Below are 13,861 nucleotides of genomic sequence, written 5' to 3'. Positions count from 1 at the left end.
CTCAGCTCCACTTGATATGCACCTTATTAACCAACAGGCACTGGTAAAGTGTGCACTGTACTGAGGAATACAAGACTAAGGTAACAGATGGTCCCTCCCCCTTGAGGAATACAATAAATCAAAGAGAAAATACAGCGAATAAGTGATACAGAAAACAAAGGGGACAACTCCAAGCCTGTTCTGTCGGAAGGGAGCCTGGCCAGCAGAGACTTCACTGCACGGAGGCTTCAGAAATAAGGAGAGCACAGGAGGTGACAGGGTAGCCAGAAGTATCTCAGTCCAGGAGAACCAAGCCTTCGAGCACAGAGGACAGAAAGACCCAGAGGCTTCAGGAAATTCACAGCAAGCACAAGGTCCTGAGGCCAAGAAGAGCAGGCCTTTCCGAGGCACTGGAAGTCAGGTCAGAGGGCCCACGGCACGAGCCCAGCGCACCAAGGGCCAGGCCGGAAGGAGCAGCAGAGCACTGCAAGCAGCGGCAGAAGCCAACAGGGCACCAGGGAGCTTTAATGCAGGTAAACGTACATTAAAATGCCTACATAAAGATTAAGCAATGTATTTTAATAACATAAAGAAACAATTCTGAACAGAAACAGAGAAAAGGTGACAGAGATGACTCTTAAACTATAGCAAGTACACTTTCAACACAAGCTGCTCTCTTACAAAGGCCAAGTATCTGCAGGCAACTAAAGCGTGGGCTGGGGGAGGCGGGTGCAGACAAGACCAAAGCCGGGACACCGCAGGGTCGGTGCACCGTGCGAAGACACAGCCAGTGAGCACCCAGATCAGGTCTGCAGTTGGAACAGAGCACTGTCAACAACGTAAAAGGTGGGCTGGAGAGTGATGTGCCCAAAGGAAGGCTCCAGGGCCCCGTTTCTGAACCCCCAGGACGGCGTGGCCCTGCCCCGGCTCCACTTCTAAATTCAAGGTGTCCCCTAAGGGATTTCACACCAAATTACCTCTCTCCTCCAATCAGCCAGAATTCTGCCTCCTTAAATCCTAATCTTCATGTTCTCTTCATCTCTGGCTGTACTATGGTATCAGATGATACAACTTATGGCTTCATGCCTTCGGAATTTCAAACTGCCTGAGAAATACATGACCCTTAGAAAGCAAATGCCTACCCACGTGCTAGGGCTAACTCCAAATACACCGTTAAGAAGGGCAGAGCAAGAAACACAATTTTATCATCCACTTCACTTTTACATTAAAAAAGTCAACTGCCAATCGAAAAAGTCCAGCCTCGCTATGCTCACTAGTCCACGTTAAACCTAGCAGCACGTTCCTCTACCAATTCTCACTGTGAAAACTCAAAGGTACATAAATTTCTGTGCATAAATTCCACAATTTCAAAAACTTCAGTGCAAGTATATGCAAAGCATGACTTACTTTACTAAGATTTTGTTTTTTTAAATAATGTGAGACTGGGGGGTTGGGAAGAAAAAAGACAAGTAGTGAGGATGGTAATCAAGAGTGGCCAGGAACCTTGTCAGAGATCCAAGGACTAAAGACAAGAAAAACCCAGCTGGATCTAGGTGTCCATTCTGCGTGTGCACATGTGAACGTATGTGCACAGGCGAGCGTGTGTGTGCACTCCCACACACGCATGCTGAGGAGAGGATGCAGGTAAGAAAGAACACTAAACGCCACAGTCAGATCAGAAAGTCGTGTGGGTCCCAAACAGAGGGTTTCCATCTCAAGCACTCAGGAGCCTCTAACGCCTGGAATAGGCAGGCCTGTGCACAAGTCTGCGTCAAGGTGAGAAAGAAGTTGACAGGAAACTGGAGAGTAAGGGGAAACACGAGGTGATCAGCCTGGCTGTGACCTGCAATGAACGACACCATTCCTAAGCCCCTAAAACTGCAGGGAGGAGGGCGGTCCTGAGCAAGTAAGGAATGGTATGGAGACTGCTCAGCTCAACACAGAACTCTACACTCACATGCGGTGGGGGGACGACTTGGAAAGTGCAACTCACCCAAGTTTGCATTAAGTGAAAGCAAGTGACATGCAGTTTGAGTCACCCAGCTTGAGGCAAGTGACAGTGGTCACTAGAGTATTCACATGTCTCAGTCAAGATTCCTGAAGAGCAGCACAGTCTTTCTGAGTCAGGTACAAATTCTAGAGCACACTGACATAATTTTGGAAAAAGGCCAAAAGAAACAGGCTTCACAGTGAGAACGAACGAACTAACCATCCTAGATAATTCAGTTATAACCAATTCAGCAACAGAAGACAGCACTGACAAACTGGCCAAAAGACCTCGAAAAGGCTGTTCTATGACGTTCTCCTTCCCTTGTCCAGCAGTCTTCCATCAGACCGTGTGTGGCCACAAGGCATTCTGGGCTCCGTCACAGTCCCGGACTGGCAGAACAGCGGTGACCTCCAGTAAGTGCTCTCCCTGTGTGAAGGCAAGGCAGACTCGTGCACCGCGGAGCCCCTGCAGAGAACAGCCGTGCAGCGCAGAGCGCGAAGGGAACGGCCCTTCTGGTCTTCATGGCTCCCTACGGAAAGCAGTCCTCACTCTCCCCAGCTCTGCCACAGCAGCGGCACCTGTCTTCGCGTCACGACTTTCCGTGTAAGCCAGACATGCGGTCACTGGCAGCACCTACCATGTGCCAGGCTCTGGGCCTGATGCTTTTAGATACATTGCCCCTGCCTCACAACAACCCCTCAAGGTTCGGTTCTCATTCTGCAGAGGGACAACTAGGCCCCTGAGCCCATAAAGGTGCTGGCCAGGCCTGGACTCGAACCAGGCCTGGGGAGCTCTCTATCACAGCACCGCTGCAGCACCAGTGGGGACAACTCCGTGTGGCACTAATCAAGAGCAAAGCCCCAGGCAACCGAGGCTGGCCAACCTGTACCTGGATGGCTTTCAGGTCACAGTCATGAATGGGAACCACATGTCCCCATGTGCAGGGCAAAGAATCACTTTACAGATGAGTTGGCCAGGCAGGGATGCTGGGCTGGAGCTCAGCTCACGTGGCCAGTGGCCCTATCACAGTTAATTCACCAGGATGTCACACACTGTCAAAGTGCACAGGAAACATAAGAATCAGCGCTCAAAAACTGTTTGATATGGAGAAACTTATTAAACGTGGGTAAGTGTAAAGCCCTTTTTAACCTAAAAAGAACATACGAAGTGGGGTGTGGGGGGCAGGTAAAAGAAAACAGTGAAGAAAGAAGTCCAAAAATTTTAACTGATTTTAAGCTCAACGTCAAGTCACATTATGATGTGACAAGCAAAGCAGCCTCAGAGCGCAGCCATTGCTGAATCCCGTCTAGAACCACGGGGAACACAATTCCCGCTGCAGCCTGCCCCGGGCAGGCCACCGCACGCTGGCATATCACATCCTGTTCCGGGATGAGGAAGACACTGCCAACCTCATGGCACCCAAAGAGGGAAATAGGGTGGTAAAGAGACTTACTGCTTTGGGAATAAAATAACAAGCTGGGAATATCTTAAAGCTCCCTTCTCACACTACGTACAGCTCCCAAGGATAAAAGGAGAGCCGATGAGTGAAAGGACAGATTCTTGGCCAGAGAAGCAGGAACTTGCTAAAGATGAGGGCCAGGACCACACAAGAGGCCCGGAGGGTGGAGGTGCTATGGCAAAGCCTGGATGGTCCCCTGCGAGGGTGACAAGGGGGAGTGCCTGTTCTGGGATGAAGGCACACCACGCCATCCCCCCGCTGTCTGATAAACCTCTTCCCCAGTCCGTCCGACGGACAAGGCAGGGCTGCGTCTGGGCTGACAGGAGTCCCGACGAGAAAACAAAGGATGACACCGCCTCCCAGGTGCTCGGGAGGGCCGCTGCACCCTGAACAGTTCCCACTCCTCTGAAGACTCTGGACTACCATGAAAGACACAGAAAAACAACAGCAACCAAGGAGCATGCCAACAAATTCATGAGATGACAGAAAACGGTGGAATAACTCATGAAGCCCAACATCCAAGTAACAGAAGTGTTAGAACAACATGTAATCCATAACCACCTCCTTTCATCCAAAAACAATTTTTTTCTCAGCAGGTAAAGGATGGGACTCTGCCCCGGGGCCCGCACAGACCACCCAGTGAGTGGTGGAAGGTTTCCTCTGAGGCACAGCGTGGAATTCCACAGCACCAGACATAAAGAGAGAAGGTAAACTCTCCTAGAGAGACAGAAACCCTGATATGAGAAATGGAACTCAGAACGGCACTGGCTCCTTCAGCTGCTGTTCTAGAAAAGAACATTTTCAGACACGGAAGGTCTGGCAAATTTACTTACACTGCCTCAGAAAACTACTGGAGAATGGGCTTCCCCGAAACACGGCATTAAACCATGAGGAGACGCTATGGGACACAGGACACAGGAAACCAGGGACACAGCACACAAAGCTAGAGGGGGACTGTTGGACACAGGTGATCATACTGAGATATTTCTGCAAATTAGGCCAGACTTAGGGAATAATTAACGAAAATTCACGTTAACCATGCTGGACGAGGAGGAAGGAAAGGAGCTCCGCCTCCTAGGGCCACACAGCACATGACTCAGAACTGTGCAAGGGGACCCGTGTGACAGCCACACCTGAGCAATGCAAGCAGCGCCCTAGCAAGTAACACAGAGATGAGGTGGGTACTGGGGAAAAAAGATTGTTTTTAATAAAGATTTTACTTACTTTATTTTCAGACAGAGGGGGAGGGAGGGAGAAAGAGAAGGAGAGAAACATCAATGTATGGTTGCCTCTTGTGCACCCCTTACTGGGGACCTGGCCCACAACCAAGGCATGTGCCCCGACTGGGAATTGAACCAGCGACCTTTTGGTTTACAGGCCGACACTCAATCCATTGAGCCACACCAGCCGGGGTGATTTTTTTAATAACTCTTGTGATACTGTTTGACTTTTTAAACGATGCAGCCACACATGATAAAAAGTTGTGGGAGGAAAATATAACAGCACTTAGTATAATCCTTGGCCTTCGTGAGGCCACAAACGCAAGCCCGTGTGAAATAGAGACGGTGTGAAAGGCTGGTGACCCGCCCAGCCCGACTCAGCAGAAGACTCCGCGGTAACGGCTCACACTGGCTCCTGCACACAAAACAAGCAAACAGAGAAAAGCCCGACCACCCCAGCCAACGACAGAAACTCCAGTGGTGCCTCCTCGTGCCCTTTCAGCCCATTCTCTCCGCCATCAGCGTGTAAACCAGCTCCAGAGAAGCTCCTGGGACCCACGGAGGGTGCGGTGCCGAGACTGCCAAGCCCAGTCTCCCACCTACTTTTACAAAACCTCCACACACAAAAAGGTCTCCACATTCTTAACTGTTTACAGGGAAAGAAATCAAAACGACGACATCCCATGGCTTGTAAAAATTCTGTGCGGCTCAAACCGCGGTGTCCACAAAGGCCTCCTGGAACAGGGCCGCACCCCTCGTCTCTACAGTCTCTTTGCACGACAGACTAGCTGGGCAGAGGTGTCACCGCAGCGACAGAGTCCGAACAGCAGCGTTCCGGGCCACGTGTGGCCCCGCACACCTGATTTTATCATCGCCCTGCACCCCCGACACACCAGACCAAGAAAAGAGAAGCTGGACCTCAGATGAGCCGTGACGGCACCATGGGACGTGCGCCGTTTTGTCCCGAACGGAGACAGCAGTCACCCCACACCTGGGCTAGGTGGACACTGCCCGCGTCCACATTAGCAGACTAGGCAGCCATCACTGTATTCCCCACTCACAGGAAAGCAACAGTCAGAAAACTCAGCTCCAGCTGGTGTGGCACATTGGACTGAGTGCGGGCCTATGAACCAAAGGGTCTCCGGTTCGATTCCCAGTCAGGGCACATGCCTGGGTTGCAGGCCAGGTCCCCAGTAGGGGGCACACGAGAGGCAACCTCACATGGATGTTTCTCTCCCTCTCTTTCTCATTTCCTTCCCCTCTCTCTAAAAAAGAGAAAAGGAAATTCAGAAAATGTAAAATGAAGTACCTCCTAACAGGAGAATTTCATCACAAAAATAAAAGATGAAAACGAAGGTGCACAGGCCGCTTACTAACCAAGCAAGGAAGCCAAGGACGGTCTCCTTCATTCCTGCCGAGGTCACTGGCACGACTGATGCAGCTCAGCTGTTGTTGATTTGACGAGTTTAAAGTGACACAGAATTAGCTTCTAGGAACAGTCCACATGGAACAACCACAGCACGGTGTTTTCAGAGCAGTTGGGGAAAGACACGGCACTACAACGGGCAGTAGAATCTGCTACGATGCGCAACAGTGACTGGAGAATTACGTGTAGAGCCAAAAGGCTGAACTGGGCAACTGATAAAAACCTGTGAAAATGGAGCGTTTAAAACTCATGTCTATTTTCTCTACTTTCATCAGCAAGTACTTTGGGAGATTTTTTAAAAATCACGTGCTACTGAACTAGTAATGTCAACACTAATTTGACATTAATGAACTTAACTTACTCTCGTGGACTTAACCATCATTAGTTCCGATCACGAAGCAGCTTTAAGGCTTATGAAGGGTTAAGTTTTTATGGAACTTTTTGAGCTGAGGACCAAGACTGAAACTTTTCTGGACGAGAAGAAGAGCCCTCGACCACTACTACCGAACAACAGGCTGCTCTGGAAATCTGCCTTTGCTGACGCCCGATGTTCCTTAATGAGCTCGGGCTGCTTCGTGTCCTTCCCACAGGTCAGAAGTTAAAACACGAAGTTCCTCGTTCCCATACAGTTTTGCAGCAGATACATTTTTCTGAACTCAAGCGGGAGCTAAGTAGAATTTTCCAAATCTCACTGCACGTGTGAAGGAGCTTCTCCACTTCAGAATCCCCCCAGTCGTGCTGCCTGGGGGCTTTCACCCAACCTGAAACCGGAAATCGATCTACGTGCTAAAAGACAAGCATCTGAAGAAAAATTTAACGGAATTCTGTAAGCGCCGCCTGAGTGATAAACACTCCACTGAAGCCACGAGCTGAGGGCCGACAGCAGACGTGGCTATGCAGGCAGTGTCAGACACCTCGAAGACGACCCGTCAGGCCTCGTCACAGACCTGCACTCAGACCAGGCAACTGTGCGCAATGGAACGCCATTAGAAGAAATGCTATCCCAAGACACAGAATCCCATTCTTCTCATTAGGTCTGTATCACAGAAAACTGAACAAGTATTTCTATATTTCGAATTTCATTAACGGAGTCTGTGAAATTTGTTTTGTTACATAAATACCCTCATAATAGCCCCCTTTTTGTTTCTTGGCCCACAAAAACCTAAAATATTTACCATCTGGGCCTTTGCAACACAAGTTTAGTTTGATGACCCCTGGAGACTTTTGGGTACTTTCTCAAGAGTTCATCTGTTCTAGCACAGGACAGCTTGCTGATGAGCAGAGGGGAGTAAAATAAGAAAAGGGAGGAATATAAGAGCTAAAGGTAAGATATTGTTCTATAAGCTGCCACAGGTAAGAAACTCTTCTCAGCAAAGAAGAATAATGAAACAAACAAAAAAAAAGAGAAAAAGTCTTAAAAATGTTATCCTGAGAAATGTCTAAAATTTTATCTCCTATTACCAATTAATGATATCTATTATTTAAAAAGTACTCAAGAGCCCTGGACAAATGGCTCAAGTCGGTTGAAGCATCATCCCATGCACCAACAAGCTGTGGGTTCGATTCCTAGTCAACGCACACACCTAGGCTGCAGGTTCAATCCCTGGTGGGGCAGGTACAGGAGGCAACCTACCAATGTTTCTTTCTCACATCATGTCTCTCTTTCTCTCGCTCTCCCCATTCCTCTCTCTCTAAAATCAATTAAAAAAATACATATCCTTGGGTGAGGATTTAAAAAAAAGTACTAAACACATAAAGTAGAAGTCAAAACCCCTTGCTCATGTGCTTAAAATCTATAAAGAGAAGAAACAATTCTAAAACACTTTTGTGAGGTATACGCTAAGAGTTCAAAAAGGAGTGACTACTGAGCTACAAGTCAAATATGGAAAGTCAACCTCTGGTCTTTAATGAAGTTTCAGTAAAGAGTCCCAGAGTGATGGCAACAGGACTGAAAAGGAGTGAGGTGTCTGGCTAGAAGCCATCCTTCAGCTGCTGCGAAACAAAACAATCTCTGTCTGTCTGTCTGTCTGTCTGACACACACACACAGAGCCAGGGAACCTGGAAGCAGCAGCCACCTGACTGGCAGTCTTTCTCATCCTGCTACTTCAGCTTCCTAGGCCTGAGTGATCCTTGGGCCCAGCTTGATCTCCCCACACACTGTCCTGGGAACCCGTGGGCACTGCAGATGACAAGACACACCAGCACAAACTACAGAGACTGCGGAAATGCCCACGGTGCCAGAGAACCAAACTGCACCCTACTCAAAGATGACCTAGCCCTGGCCCACCTAGACTCCAAGGTCTCATGACGGCACATTGCTTTCCTTGATGAAATTCATGGGCAGAAACTCCTGATACTCTCAACGGTCTTACCTTTCAAACCAAGTTTAAAAATTAAAAGAAGTGTTTTCTTCTTGTGGCACCTTGCCCATTACAGGTTATCCTGGCAACAGCTGTCCTCCAATTTCCTGTGTCAGCAGATTAGCAGGAGTAAAGTGGAACTTGAACATAAAGCAGAAGCTCTCCTGTGAAGGAAAAAGAGCGTATAATCACAACGTGTTCTCTTTTGGTCTGACAACCGCTGTCATCAAAGCTGCTGGGTCAGGGTCCTGACTCACACAGAGCTCTACCGCAGAAGACTGAGCAGTTCCAGTCAACTGAACATTCTCTGCAAAAACAGGAAAAAAGGCACAGTCACCCTACATCGCAGCTGTTACCTTACACTACTACCAATAGCTCAGGAATAGAGACACCCTAATAGCACTATCCGTGGGCAAGTAAGAAAAAATACATACTTATCTCTATATTATGAAAACGCCAATTCTTTCCCAACACAGCGCTGACTGCAAAGGCGCTGTACTCTAAAATAGTGGGACAAACTGCGTCTCCCACTGCCCTGGCCGGTGGGGCTCAACTGGCTGGAGCATCATCCCAGGCGCCAAAAGTCCAGGGGTTCAATTCCTGGCCAGGGAGAGTATGAGAGGCAACCAATTGATGTTTCTCTCTCTCTCTAGATTTCTCCCTCCCTGAAATCAATGAACTTTAAAAAAATTGTAAGTGTCTCCCTCTAAATGTCCATAAGTAGCCCCATGTAATACTGTTAAGCAATCATAATAACTTTTACTAGAAACTGTGAGCAGAACATTCAAGTCACTGAAGTATTGTCACTAATGTCAATTAACTAAAAGCTCCACATGAAAGAACTATAAATTGTCCCCAGACACTTGATACTGCAGAAAAAGCTCAAACTCTAGACGATATATTAATTAGAAATCCTGTAAGAAGGCAAAGGCATCTTTTTAAAAAATGCTTTTCATTTAATGCCTTTCTTCCATAAAACTCACACTACATTGTGATCTCAACATTTTCCTTCAAATAAGATAATCAATTAAAAAATGCTAACTGCTTCTTAAAACCAAAATGAATCAACAAAAACAGTAGCAAACCTGGGTTAAAATGAAAAGAGTATTTAATTTTAAGTTAAATGCATTTTGAACATACACTTAAAAAAGTACAATTGACCATCTAACTTTTGGGGTCACCATGCACTGCCATAGCCCTCAGCCACGACACGTGTAACATGCCTGTGTGAAAAGTGCACTCCCGAACGTCCCCATCACCACTGTGTTGGGGTTTCTAGATGCCTTTCAATTCTAATGAAGTTGTATAATTCACAAAATGTACACACAATTTGGCATTTAAATTCAAGTGACTGTGGGGCCCTCAAAGCTGATCTGCGATCATTTCTCCCAACAGCCAGGACCACCCACTGCACCTGTATGCAGGCCAACCAATCACAGGCCCACAGCAGCAGTACCAACCTGCTGCCTCAGCCTGCAGCACGTGCCCCCCCCGCCCCCCCCAGGAAAGCTGGAAGAAAAAAACACCATTATGAATACAGTGGCTTATTATGTTGTAACAAATGGTGAGACATAATCCACTTTTCTAGAAAAGTTTTTGTTTACTTGTTTTTTTCACTTAGGCTATGAAGAAAAAAGAGTAGGTCTATATATTACTGATGGGGGAAAATCTGGTTATTCTAGAGTGTGAGGACATGAGAAACAAGATGAAAAAGAAACTGGAATGATGTACAAGAGCTGTACTGAGACTCCTGGGTAGAGAGTATGCATTGAACATACACTGAAATGCCTCTAGAACTGCAATAAAAAAATGTTTTGGGCCTTGGCTGCTGTGGCTCAGTGGAATGAGTGCCGACCTGCAAACCAAAGAGTCACTGGTTCAATTCCCGGTCAGGGCACATGCCCCAGTTGTGGGCCAGGTCCCCAGTAGGGGACGTGCAAAAGGCAACAGCACACTGATTTCTCTTGCCCTCTCTTTCTCCCTCCCTTCTCTCTCTAAAAACAAATCAATAAAATCTTTTTAAAATAAAAAAAAAAGAAAATATTTTAAAAACCCGTTTTGGTTGTTCAGTCTTGTTTTAAAGGCGCAATCCACAAGAACCTCGATAAGACAAAGAAATTGAAGGGGTGCTGGAAGGAAACAAAAGGAATATTGACTAAAAGTTGTTCAATGGACACTTTCGATCCCTCAATCTCCTTGCCCTGTCCTGCCCCTCCCACCCCTGGCAGAGGACAGGAGGGAACCAAGCAGGGAGGTTGCAGAACGGGGAGGCCCTGGCACAGCTGGAGACGAGCCCACTGCACTGCGCTCACGGGCCCTGGGGGCTGCAGAGTGAGTGCCGAGCTGCAGGCTCGCCCCGAAGCCAGACCCTCCTACAAAGCTCCAATGTTCCCGGCCAGGCTGAAGACGAAAAGCGTCTTCTGCGTGATCTGCCCCTGTGGAAAACAGCCTGCGCACCCTGACAGTGGGCGGCTTCCCAGCCAAAGCAGCTCACAGGTGATGAATGCGCCTCACCCATGATCACAGCCCTCCCGTGAGCCCCTCTTACACTCCAATTTTTCTTAAACGAAAAAACGTTTCATTGTACACTTGCAGAACAGTTACGAGAGTATGAGAAAGAAAACTCCCACAGAACCTTTGCCTAGATTCACGTCAATCACCGAGTCACTTTTGCTTGACCCCACCACATACATCTCACAACATCTGATTCACTGCAGTCACCATGAAAGTTCCCTGTGTGTTTCCTAAGAACGCGAATATTCTCTTACACAACCACGGTACATGTCACAACCAAGAGTTTAACAGCCATCGCTGATTCTCAAGTGTACCGTTCACATTTCCATTCTGCCGGCTGCTCTATAATGTCCCTCGTGGCAACTCCTGCACCTCAACCCAGACTCATCCATCCCATCCAACACCCTGTCTCCTTCATCCAACACCGTGTCTCCTTTGTTTCCTTTCCCTGGAAACAGCTCTTGGCATCTGCCTTTCATTTCACTGACATCGTTGAGAAGACAGGTATGTTTTTCTGACAGGAATACCACATAAATAAAGTTTTGTTTTTCCTAGACTATCACATAAATTGACAAGATGACGTCAATTTGCTGCATTACTGGTAATAATTTTGATAACTTAGTTAAACTTTTGCCACATTTCTCCAATGTAAAATAACCATTTCCCCTTAGTAATTAATTAGAAAGTGATCCATGGAAAGATAATGAGACCATATTCTTGAAATATTCACCAACAGTTTCAGGACTCACTGGCAATTCCTGTCTGAACCAACTGTTACACCGACAGTTAAAAGTGATGGGCTGTTGTTCCTTCTGCACCTCTCAGCTGACATGGTAACTTCAGTAAGGTATGTTCCCTTCTACCCACTCTTTCTTTAATTCATTAAGGATGGACTCAGAGATACTTATTTTATTCATTAATGTTTTTATTCATTCTGATGCTCAAGTTGTCCCAGATTTGGCCAGTGGGAGCCCCATCTGGCAGATTCTTGTATGTCTTTCATATTTTTGAGTACCTCCTTATTTCCTAGCATAACAACATGTTCCTGATTCATCTTATACATTGTGTGCCTCAGTTCTGAAATCAGTCATTGCCCCAAGGAGCCCTGGCTCCTATTAGTGGAGGGTGTTAATCAGAAACTGGAGTCTGAGAACTAACTATGTTCACATATAGTGGACAAAGCTGGGAAAGATGGCAATTTCATATGAATCAACTCTATGTGTTGTGTGTACCTCTGACCTTTTTATTTTTTGAGATTTCATGTATTTATTTTTAGAGAGGGGAAAGGAGGGGAAAAAGAGAGGGAGAGAAACATAAATGTGTGGTTGCATTTCACGCGCCCCCACTGAGGACCTGGCCTTGCAACCCAGGCATGTGACTCTAACTGGTGACCCTTTGGTTTGCAGGATGGCACTCAATCGACTGAGCCATACCAGCCAGGACCCTGACTTCTAAATATTAATGAAAACCAAAGGGTTACCAGACATCTCGGAAAAGCCTCTATTATTAAAAGTAGAGAGTAAAACAAACAGAAAAGCTAGCTGAGAGAAAGACTATACAAGAAAAAGGGAAAATAAAAATAAAACTGTTATCCTCAAAAAGAGAAGATAATGTAGCCACTTAATAAAAACGAGTTTTATTTGAAAGGGAACAAACTAATAGAAGGACCATGATCTCCAATCCAGAAATCCACACCCAGCCCAACTATCCAATCAAGAGTGCGGAGACAGACTCAAAGACCGGCCTCCCATACACCTCCCTCACGGAAGCTGGCACAGGTGGCACTCCACGTGAACAAGAGAAAGACAACGTCAGGGAGCACAGAGACAGGAGCGCAGATGTCGGAGAGGCAAAAAGACCACCCTTGTCCCAACCCTGGGTCCCAGCAGACCACTGCGCTCCCAGCAGGGAGGCTGAGCAGTCCAGACTGGAGTGGAGCAAGTCTTAAAAAGATAAAACTGACAGAGCACCTGATCATGTAACCAACCAAACGTTTGGGGCTACATTACGGATTAGTACATTAAAAAAAAAGTTTCCAGGGGACTTCCGCCAAGATGGAGGCGTAGATGGAAACACTCTGCCTTCTCGCACAACCAAGTTTAAAAACAACGAAGTTTTAGCAACAAAATACGCATCCAAACCACAGAAAATTGAACGACAAACAACGAACCACTCAGCCAAACCAGTAAGAGGGACAGAGCCAGCAGCGGAGCAGGGTCAGGCAGGAAAGATCCACCAGACCGAGCCAGGCACGCAGGCAGCTGAGGATGAATCCCAGGTGTGGAGTAGCAATGGGCAGACCCACTGAGGGCGCAAGGGGGCAGGCTGATCTCGGTCACACATTCGCGCGCAGATAAACCAGGCAAAGGAGCTAGCAGTGAGACAGATCACACAGGCCCCAGCGTGGGAAGCAGCAGAGGGGACTGCTATTGCCCCTCTCTGACCCCGCCCCCACATACAGCGTCACAACCCAGCGACCTGGGTGGCCCCACCCTGGTGAACACCTAAGGCTCCACTCCTCATATCTAACAGGTGTGAACAGAGCAAAACATTATGGCTCAAGAAGAACAGCTCAAAGCCCCAGAGCCCATAACTAAGCAATGAAGAAATAGCCAAACTTTCAGATGCACAGTTCAAAACACTGGTGATCAAGATGCTCACAGAACTGGTTGATTTTAGCCACAAATTAGAGGAACATATGAAGGCTAAACTAATTGAAATGAAGGGAAAAACACAGGAAACCAACAGGAATGGAAAGGAAACTGGGACTCAAATCAGGGGAGAGGACCAGAAGGAAGGAAAAAAATGACCAAACAGGAAAATATGAAGAAACAAGAATTCAAAAAAAAATGAGGAGAGGCTTAGGAACCTCCAGGACATCTTTAAATGTTCCAACATCCAAATTATAGGGG

At 47.2% G+C, this 13,861-nt stretch overlaps 1 protein-coding gene across 17 annotated transcripts in view; it reads right to left on the bottom strand.

Moving 5' to 3' along the window:
* PPP6R3 (protein phosphatase 6 regulatory subunit 3) overlaps positions 1 to 13,861 on the bottom strand; it is a 118,682-nt gene that overhangs the window by 74,163 nt on the left and 30,658 nt on the right. For 16 of the 17 annotated variants that reach the window (XM_053662890.1, XM_053662896.1, XM_053662897.1 and 13 more), the window contains exon 2: positions 8,448 to 8,599. The gene's annotated coding sequence lies outside the window, so the exon portion shown is untranslated. Of the gene's footprint in view, positions 1 to 6,025; positions 6,298 to 8,447; positions 8,600 to 13,861 lie in introns of all 17 variants that reach the window. The other variant, XM_053662891.1, reaches the window with a different exon arrangement.

Source organism: Artibeus jamaicensis, unplaced genomic scaffold (genome assembly GCF_021234435.1).
Source record: "Artibeus jamaicensis isolate MK-2021 breed Jamaican fruit bat unplaced genomic scaffold, CSHL_Jam_final contig_3109, whole genome shotgun sequence".
In the NCBI taxonomy this organism is placed as follows: domain Eukaryota; kingdom Metazoa; phylum Chordata; class Mammalia; order Chiroptera; family Phyllostomidae; genus Artibeus; species Artibeus jamaicensis.
The sequence above is the reverse complement of the archived record's forward strand: the minus strand, read 5'-3'. Positions and strand labels throughout refer to the sequence as shown.